The following is a 9,358-nucleotide window of genomic DNA, read 5'->3' on the forward strand; positions in this document are numbered from 1 at the left end:
AGCAGGAAGCGCCTCTGTGGCCGTACCTCGGTTCCGTTTCTGGCTGGTAGAAGCGAGAGCGCCGGGCACCAGCTCTTCCAGACTCCATCGCTTTAAAAAAAACCCAAAAAACAAAACTTTTTCTGCTTTTACGATGCGACCAGCTCGATGCAGGACAGAAAGCGAATTCCGTCGGTCAGGCGTTGTGCGCGTCTGAAACAAGAATAAAAAAAAAAACAAACCAAAGAAAGGTCGGGCAAACTGAGGACCCGCAGCAGCAGAGAGCCTGGGCGAAAGGCTGCCCCCCAGGCACTGGGTCACCCGGCAGCTCCTCGCGACATCAAAGCGATGAGGCACCCCCTCCCTCCGGGGCGTTTCTGGCTTCCCCTCGCTTCTCACATGCCCTTATCTGACCCGCCCCCCCCCCCCCCTCCCTTAGTCTGGTTTCTGTTGCATTTTGGAGCCGAGCGCCCCAGCTCCTCCTATGCATTGTTTCCAGAACGCCCGGAACCTTTTTTGGGGGGTGGGGTTCTCGTTAGTGCAAAAGTTACGAAGGGCATTCATTGCATGCATGAAGTATGCGCGGTTGCAACACGTTTCAGGACAAATCTGGCGCAAGGCAGACCCTGAGGTACTGAAAAAGAATGCCAGACATTCGCGATTACACATCAGACGCTTCAAAGGAAATTAAAAAAAGAGAAAAGAAATAAATTTATTTATTTATTTATTTATTTATTTAACAGTTTTATATACCGAAATGAAAGGACTTAGGGGAGGGGGAGAGGACACTTTCGCAGCCCAGAATGGCTCGCGTGAACAGAGCCGGTAGCCTCGGTCCAGCTCCGAGGGGTAGGAGAGAGAGAGCGGGCTGGCAGGGCAGAAGCGTCACTTTGCAGCCTCCTGGCAGATTCCTAGGGGAGAATTCTGTTGCCCCCCCCCCCCCCCCCCATCACCCACCAGTTTGTGACTGGGACTGTAGGTGTTCTGAGCACTGCCTAGCACCAGATATCCAGCTGCGGCGTTGGCGGCTGGAAATTCCTGTTTACCTGAGCCAGCACTGAACTGTACTGCCATCTAAGCCAGCACTGAACTGTACTGCCATCTAGTGGGCCTTTTTAGTCATGTACTGTAGTAATAAGAAACACTGAACTGTACTGCCATCTAGTGGGCCTTTTTAATCATGTACTGTATTAATAAGATGCTTGCAGCTGTATACTGCCTGCCTTAAGTTTCGTTTTTGTTACATTAGTTTCATTTCTGCTTTCTGACGTGTGATATACTCTGACTGTAAGCTACGCCTCTTTACCAGCATTACTGTATAAAAGTCAGCTCCCTAGGGGGAGTGGCATGCAGTTTTTCTGAGCACTAGCCAGGACTGCATCTTGCTAGCTAATAAAGTCTATCTTCTACGGACCGGTTATTTTCTGGGGTCTTTGTTCATACGGTAACAGGACGGATCGAGAGAAATCCGCTGCCACTGCAGCCACAGTCCCGCCGCCACTCCGCCAGCTTTCTCACCGCTGTGCGAAACACCTCGCCCCCCTCCCCCACCCCCGCCACTCCTCCCCCACCACCACTGTGAGTACGCGGAGAAACAGGTGCCCACCAGATACACGAGGGGCACCGAGGCCAAAACTTGTGAGCAGTAATGTAAGAAACTATCAGATCCCTCTCTGGGAATAAATAATCAGTACGTGGAACACAACATTTCAGTGAAACATCTTAAGAGGGTTTATTTCACGGGCTTGCAAGCACGGGGGTCGTAGGGGAGCGGGCGACACCTTTACATCACTCTGCAGTACATTATATACCTTTTACCCCAGCTTTCACGCCCCCCTTTTAGTTCCCCTGTTCCTGCCCTCATGGTAAAAGCCCCCTTGCTCTTTTCACTTTTCCCACCCTGTTTTTTGCCGTTTCTAGATTGCGGTTTTTCTTTGTTTTTCTGTATTTTGTAAAACGTTTGTGCAAAAACTGGAAGGAGAGATGAAATGTTCTGTAGCAGTCGCAGTTTGTGGTTTCGTAATAAACACAAAAATAAGAAGGGGGAAGTGAAGGTTCAAGCTGTCTGTGTTTGGCTCTTAGCTACAGCTACATAAAAGATTTAACAGCCTGAAGGCAATCATTGGGATCTCTCACCGGATTTACTGAAACAGCAACACCTAGGCTAGGGCCATGTCTCGCGGTAGCCCCCGATCCTCGGGGTCCTTCAGCCCTGGCTACTGTCCATTCATGCATCCATCGTATACATTCATCGTTCAATTACCTTACGAAAAAATAAATGTCAGCCCTAAGATGCACTCACTCCATGCTGAGACCGAAAAGGGTTGTGGACTCGCTCAAGACCTGACAGTGCGATCCCCCCACAGGAGAAGGGAGGCCTGCAGGGGAATCGTCTGACTGGGGGGCAGAGGAAAAGCGAAGGGAATAATGGGGACTTTTCGAGTAAAACTAAACATCTCATGAATATAGGAAGACTCAGACATTGCCAGAGATCCTCATCCTCTTGTTATTAAAAAAAAAAAAAATTCTAAATCGCCTTTGGCCTGTTTAGACTGTTCAGTTTCATTAAAAGTACTTTGTATGTAAGGCATGCTGTGCTTTTTACCTGCGTATTCAGGACACATCATCCTTTGCAGCTCTGGAAAGCCAGCCTGAAAGGTATCAGCTTAGTCCAATAAAAAAGGCGTCTCCACGGGCTCCCCACGCACTGGCTCGGCACCCCCCGGCTCCTCTGCCTCTTTTTCCGCCGAAAACTCGCTGACTCTCGCCTTCCTGACCTTGTTCCGGGCTCCCCGTGCTTCTCTGATTCAGACCAGCCTCGAGTAACTTGTGATCCCCCCTCTCCCTTCCCCCACCACAGGCAGCACCAGGCTCGGGGGTGTTGGTTCCTCTCTGCAGAGGGGGGGAAAGTTCAACTCCAAGCCTCCTTGCTGCTCCTCCTCCTCCCCAGCCAGCCTTTTGGTGAGATTTCTCCAGCTTGCGGTCTGTGCTCCCCCCAGTCTCACAAATTCAGCAAGTTTACTGCCATGACAATTGGTGCATGTGTTGCCCAAGTAATATATGTAAAGTGGTTACAATAAAGAAGAATTTAAAAAAAAACGTAATGGTGATATTAAATAATTAACAGTATAATAAAATTACAGAGAACAAAAAAAAAAAGAGTTAGCAACAAGGACAGTTCCCAGGTTCTGGTGCTGGTCGGTGATGTCCCTGCTCAGATTACATTTCCAGCCTGGTGGCAGGAGGCCACATATTTTGCTGCTGTAGTAGATGCTGTTTCTCCTGTTTCCACCTGGATTAGGCAGAGGATTCTTTTTTTGTGGGAAGTCTTGGATTTTATCTGTCAGCTCTGGGAAATGTGAATCTCTAATCTCTTTGCATTTCTGTTTCTATTCCTCTGCAGGCAGAGTCTTGGCTTCCGGGGCTTTCCAGTTCAGTTTTTTTGTCAGCACATTTCTTCTTCTAGTCTGTGACCATGTATTCTATCTCTGGTGAGGGTCTGTTTATTTTATTTTATTTATGTGTGAGGAGGTGAGGTATTCTGCTCGGGTGTACTTTCTGTGGGGGATCGAAAGCGGTCCAGCTTGCTCTGTTTTCCGATCCGTGCCTCTCACTGCATTTCTATATATCATTAGAAATACAAAGCAATGTACAAATACACATTAGAGACGGTCCTTTCGACCTTAGAATCTATTCAGGTCAAACGGGGCAAATTAGAAAAAATAGGAAGTTTTATTCATTATGGAAAATTATTAAAATCAAGCATATGATAGAGATCCAGAGGTTAAGATTTAAAAGCAGCCTCAAAATTGTATGTTGTGGTTTTTTTTAACTGGATTTGAATGGGGCCAGAGAGGAAGCATGACCCAGAGACTCGGAAAGTCTGTTGTAAAGAAATGCAAGCTGAAGATCCCTGAGCTACCCAGGGAACTGCATAAACTGTGGTCTCTCCTACTGATGGCAAGGGCTGACATTTCTGGTTCTTGGGCCTGTCTCTTTCCCTCCAGCAAATCTAAAGATCCACCCCCATGCCGAGCTGTGCAGAGCAGAGGGGAATTCCAGCACACACTACAGTGCTCTGGTTTGACCTTCAGAATCAGAGAGCGAAGGGAGTGAGAGTCTGCTGGTAGCGATAAGGACATCTGAGCTACAGATACTGCGTTCCCCTCATTAAAAGCCATGAGATCAGGCCTGGGAACAGCAAAGGAGGCTCTGCTCACACGCACAGATGTAACAATTAGAATGATTCAAGCTGAGTTAACGGTAAACATAGGTAGGCAGTCTTATCTTACTTCATATGCACAAACTTTCTTCACAGATTAGTTCCTTTATACCCTTATCTGTTATCTCGTTATCTCATGCTCATCCTGTGGCTCACTTGTTTATGTTTCGACTGGATTCTGCTGATGTGTGTGTTTTCTTGCAAAACTAGTTCATGCTAGTTTTCTTCCTCAGAGTTTGGTGTTATCTCTGGTATTTTTTCCATCAGCATATTCTACAATGGGTAAAAGGTCAAGGAAAAAAAAATACTTGGAATGCCATAGCGGGGTGAGATCAGAGTGTGTACAGTACCTCAAGCTTAGCATCCTGTATCTGACAGTGGCCCAAGTACCCGGTGGAATCCCAAAGATCAGATCCAGTCCTTTTTGCTCATAACCAGGGATAAGCAGAGATTTTCCCATTTCGACATGGCTAACAGCGATTTATGGACTTTTTTTTCTCCAGGAACTTGTCTAAACCCATCTTAAGCCCAGCTACACTAATTGCTTTCACTAAATCCTCAGTTTATGCACTGAGTTGAAAAAAAAATACTTTTTCCAATTTGTTTTAAATGTTCTGCCTATTAGCTTCATGAAGTGTTCCCTGATCCTTGTACTGTTGGAAAGGATGAATAGCCGTTTCCTTTTTATCCGTTCCACCGCACTCAAGATTTTATAGACCCCTATCATATCTCCCCCTCTCAGCTGTCTTTTATCTAAGCTGAAGAGCCCTGATTTTTTTAGCCTTTCCTCATAGGGGAGCCTTTCCATCCCCTTTATCATTTTGGTCACCTTCTTTATACCTTTTATAATTTAGCTTTTTTTTTTTTTTTTTTTTTAGATGGGGCAACTAGAACTGCACACAGTACTCAAGGTGCGGTCCCACCATGGAGCGATACAGAGGCATTATGATACCTTCTGATTTATTTTCCATTTCTTTCCTTATAGCACCAAACATTCTATTGCTTTTTTGACCACTACTGCACCCTGAGCTGAGCGTTTCAAAGTATTATCAATGTCCATTGCGACGCCAAGATCCTTTTCCTGGGTGGCGATGCCTAATCAGGGATGGATTCGGGATTTTCCACCTCTAGGCAGAGCTGAAAGGCAGCAAATCTTAGCCAACCTGCTGCCTGTAAATATTTGCTGCCCTAAGCACAGGCATAATGGTCGCCTACTGACAAATCCAGAGCTGTGTCTACTACGGATCCCATCATCATGTGACCAGTCTGTATTATTCTTCCCTTTATGCATTGCTTTGCGCTTGTCTACATTATATTTAATCTACCACTTAGATGCCCAAACCCTCAGTCTTACAATTACTCACAATTGGCTTGCGATTTTACTATTTTGAATAATTTTGTGTTATCTGCAAATCTGATCACCTCACTCATCACTCCTTTTTCCAGATCATTTGTAAATATATTAAAAAGTGCAGTACAGATCCCTGGGCCACTCCACTGTTTACCTTTCTCTATTGAGAAAAAATGAACATTCAGTATTACTGTTTCCTATCTTTTATCCAGAAACAATAGGATATTGCCTCCTATTCCATGACTCTTTAATTTCCTGAAGAGTCTGTCATGAGGGACTTTGTCAAATGCCTTTTGAAAATCCAGATACACTTTATCAACCCACCAGGGCAGGTGCGAGGGTCTGAAGCACCCTAGGCAGAGCAATGTAACACTCCGCCCCCCCCACCCCCCCAAACTCTCTCTCTCCTGGCGATTGCTCCATGACTGCTATCGACCCATTTTCTCATTTTGAAAATGGTGCCCTAGAGTACCCAGTGGCGCCCCACCCACTGATGCCGCCCTAGGCAACTGCCTAGTCCCGCCTAATGATCACACCAGCCCTGCAACCGACTAACATTTGTCAATGTGTTTATTAACCCCTTCCAAAAAGAATCTAATAGATTTGCAAGACAGGACTTCCCTTTGCTAAATCCATGTTGGCTCTGTGCATTAATCTATTCCTATCCAAATGGAAAGTAATTTTGTTCTTCAGAATAGCTTCTACCATTTTGCCCGGTACCGACGTCAAACTGCAATTTCCTGGATCGTACCTGGAAGCCTTTATAAGAACTGGCATTACATTGGCCACCCTCCAGTCCTCGGGTACCATAGCCGATTTGAAAGAAAATTTTGAGATTGCTAGTAATAGGTCTGCAGTTTCGTTTTTTTTTTTCAGGTCTTTCAGAACTCTGGAGTGTATTCCATTCCATCTTGTCCCAGAGATCTGTCACTCTTTAGATCAGCGGTTCTCAACCTGTGGGTCGCGACCCCGGCGGGGGTCGAATGACCAAAACACAGGGGTCGCCTAAAGCCATCGGAAAATACATATTTCTGATGGCTTTAGCCGCTGAGAAGTCGCGCTACTGTCTGCAGCAGCGCTATACAGCTGGAACGCACGCCGTTATGGATGCGCGTTCCAAACTGAATGCCTGCGCGCATGCGCAGACGTGATTGCATCATCCTTCCAGGGCCTAAGGGGCGGGGGAAGCGGGGGGAACGCTCCATAGTCCATAGCAGCGCATTACATGTGTCCGGCGCTTGCTGACGTCATCAGTGGGCAGACGCAGCAAGCGCCGGAGGACAGAAGCCTAGGAGGCGGAGAGGCAAGAGGCGGAGAGCCAAGAGAGCCTGCGAGACAGCCTGCTGGTGTAAAAAAGGTTAATAATGTAAAAACAGTACACACACCATACACACAATACTGTGTAAGTGTAAGGTGCTTTGTGTGTAATCATTTCTGAATTGGTAAGCAAGAAGCAACCACAACCATCTCACTGAATTTGGCAGCATACTGTTGCAAAATATTGCACTGTTGTTTACTGTTATATTACTGTTGTTATATTTAAACCCATGCTATGCCATGGTGAAATGTTATTTATTGGAATTAGTAATAAATATTTCTCAACATATAATTAAATATTGTTTTTGTGATTAATCACTATGTTTAAATTATGTTTGATTTGTAGCAATGAGAATACATAATGCATATCAGGTATTTACATTCCGAATCATAACTAGCAAAATTACAGTTTTGAAGTAGCCACCAAAATTATTTTTTGGTTTGGGGTCACCGCAACATGAGGAACTGTATTGCGGGGTCACGGCATTAGAAAGGTTGAGAACCACTGCTTTAGATGGTCAGTTTGCCCTGTTACAACTTCCTGGCTCACTGTGATTTGCTTCGGTTCCTCTGAATCATCACTCCTCAAAGAATGTGTTCCGATACCCTTTTCTGTAAAGGCTGAAGCAAGGAATTCATTTTGGTTTTCTGTTATGGTTTTGTCTTCCCCGAGCGCCCCTTTCACCTGGTCCAAAAGATTCCCCCCCCCCCCCCAAACTTATTGCTTTGAATATGTATATATGAGAGAGGTTTTATTTTGGATTTTTGCCTTTCTGGCAAGCTTCTTTTCAAATTCTCTTTTGGCCTGCCTTATCAGTGTTTTACATCTAACTTTCCAGTGCTTATGATCTTTCCTGTTTTCTTCATGTGGATCCAATTCTATTTCCTGAGAGATGCTCTTTTGGCTTTTTTTTTTTTGTAATGATTTTTATTGGTTTTCGCATATAAACTTTACAAATACAACATGAACAGCATAGGTAATAAAGCAAAACATGAATATAATGTAATTCTATAGAATATTCTTTATTCCCGTGCAATCGTATCTTTTCAACCTCACGTCCCCTGCGGCTTGGAATTAACAGAAATATAAGGCAGAGATAAGGCTACTATATCCTATCGCCATTAAACTTCAAGAATGAAGTGCAGGTAGTGTCCACACCAAGGCATAAAGTCCGCACAAAATTAGACCAAGTGGCTTTGAACTGTAGTTGTTTCTTCTTTGAGCTAGCCGGCGTCGCTTTTCGTTCTAATAGATATAAATCCAACATAGAGTCCAACCATTCCGTCAGGGACGGTGGAGATGATGATAGCCAGCGTCGCAGTATCACACGTAGGGCCAGTAAATGACTTTTGTGCTGCAGCAGTCGACATGAACTGGAGCCTTGTGCTCCTTTTGGCTTTTAAGCCTTTTTCACCTCAGTCAGTAATTTGTCAGTAATTTGGTCTTCATCATACCTTTTCTAATGCAAGAATACATCTTGCCTTGGCTTCCAAGGCAGTGTTTTGAGCAGCATCCATGCTTCATGCAAACTTTTAACATTTGCAACTTCTCCTTTTAGTTTTTATTCTAACTAAGTTCCTCATTTTATCATAATCTCCTTGCTCAAAATTAAATGCTACCGCAGTAGTTTTCTTAATGTCTTCCCATCAATGGTTATGTTAAATTTAGGGACCTTTGTTTTCATTTTTTATTTTATTTTTCCTAGGAATTTCAATATTATAATAAAAAAATCAGTGGAAAAATGACTTTGTTATAACAGGAGAAAAATCAGTGGAAAAGTTATTTTTGTTACAACATTGAAATTCTCAGGAAAAATATAATGAAAAACTGAAGATGAAGTTCCTTAGTTAATTTGATAAGGGTATGATCACTGTTGCCAAATGGTCCCATCACTGTTCCCTTGCACACCAGATCCTGCAGGTAGTGTGGAAGACAAGGCCATAACAGAAAAACAAAATTAATTCTTTGCTTCAGCCTTTACAGAGGAGGCTATTGGGGAGACACCTATGCCGAACACATTCTTTGAGGAGTGATGATTCAGAGGAGCTGAAGCAAAGCAGTGAGCCAGGAAATTGTAACAGGGCAAGCTGACAATCTGGGACTAGATTTTTTTATTTATTTATCGAGTTTTATATACCGTCGTTCGGTTTTGCCATCACAAAGGTTTACAAAGGATCGATCTCTACAGTCGTACATTTTTACATTTCGATGGTATACACTCTGAAAGAACTGAAAAACAAAACTGCAGACTTATTACTAGTAATCTCAAAATTTTCTTTCAAATCAGCTGTGGTACCTGAGGACTGGAGGGTGCCCAATGTAATGCCAGTTTTTGAAAAAGGGTTCCAGGGATGATCCAGGAAACTACAGACTGGTTTAGTTGTAGTTGAAATGGATAGCATAGACTCATTTGTCTCTGTCTCTTCTTTATTTAAATGCAGCCAGGATACTTCTGCCTTTATCACCCCTTTTCTATTGGGATTTTCTA

This window comes from Rhinatrema bivittatum, chromosome 2 (assembly GCF_901001135.1).
Source record: "Rhinatrema bivittatum chromosome 2, aRhiBiv1.1, whole genome shotgun sequence".
NCBI lineage: Eukaryota > Metazoa > Chordata > Amphibia > Gymnophiona > Rhinatrematidae > Rhinatrema > Rhinatrema bivittatum.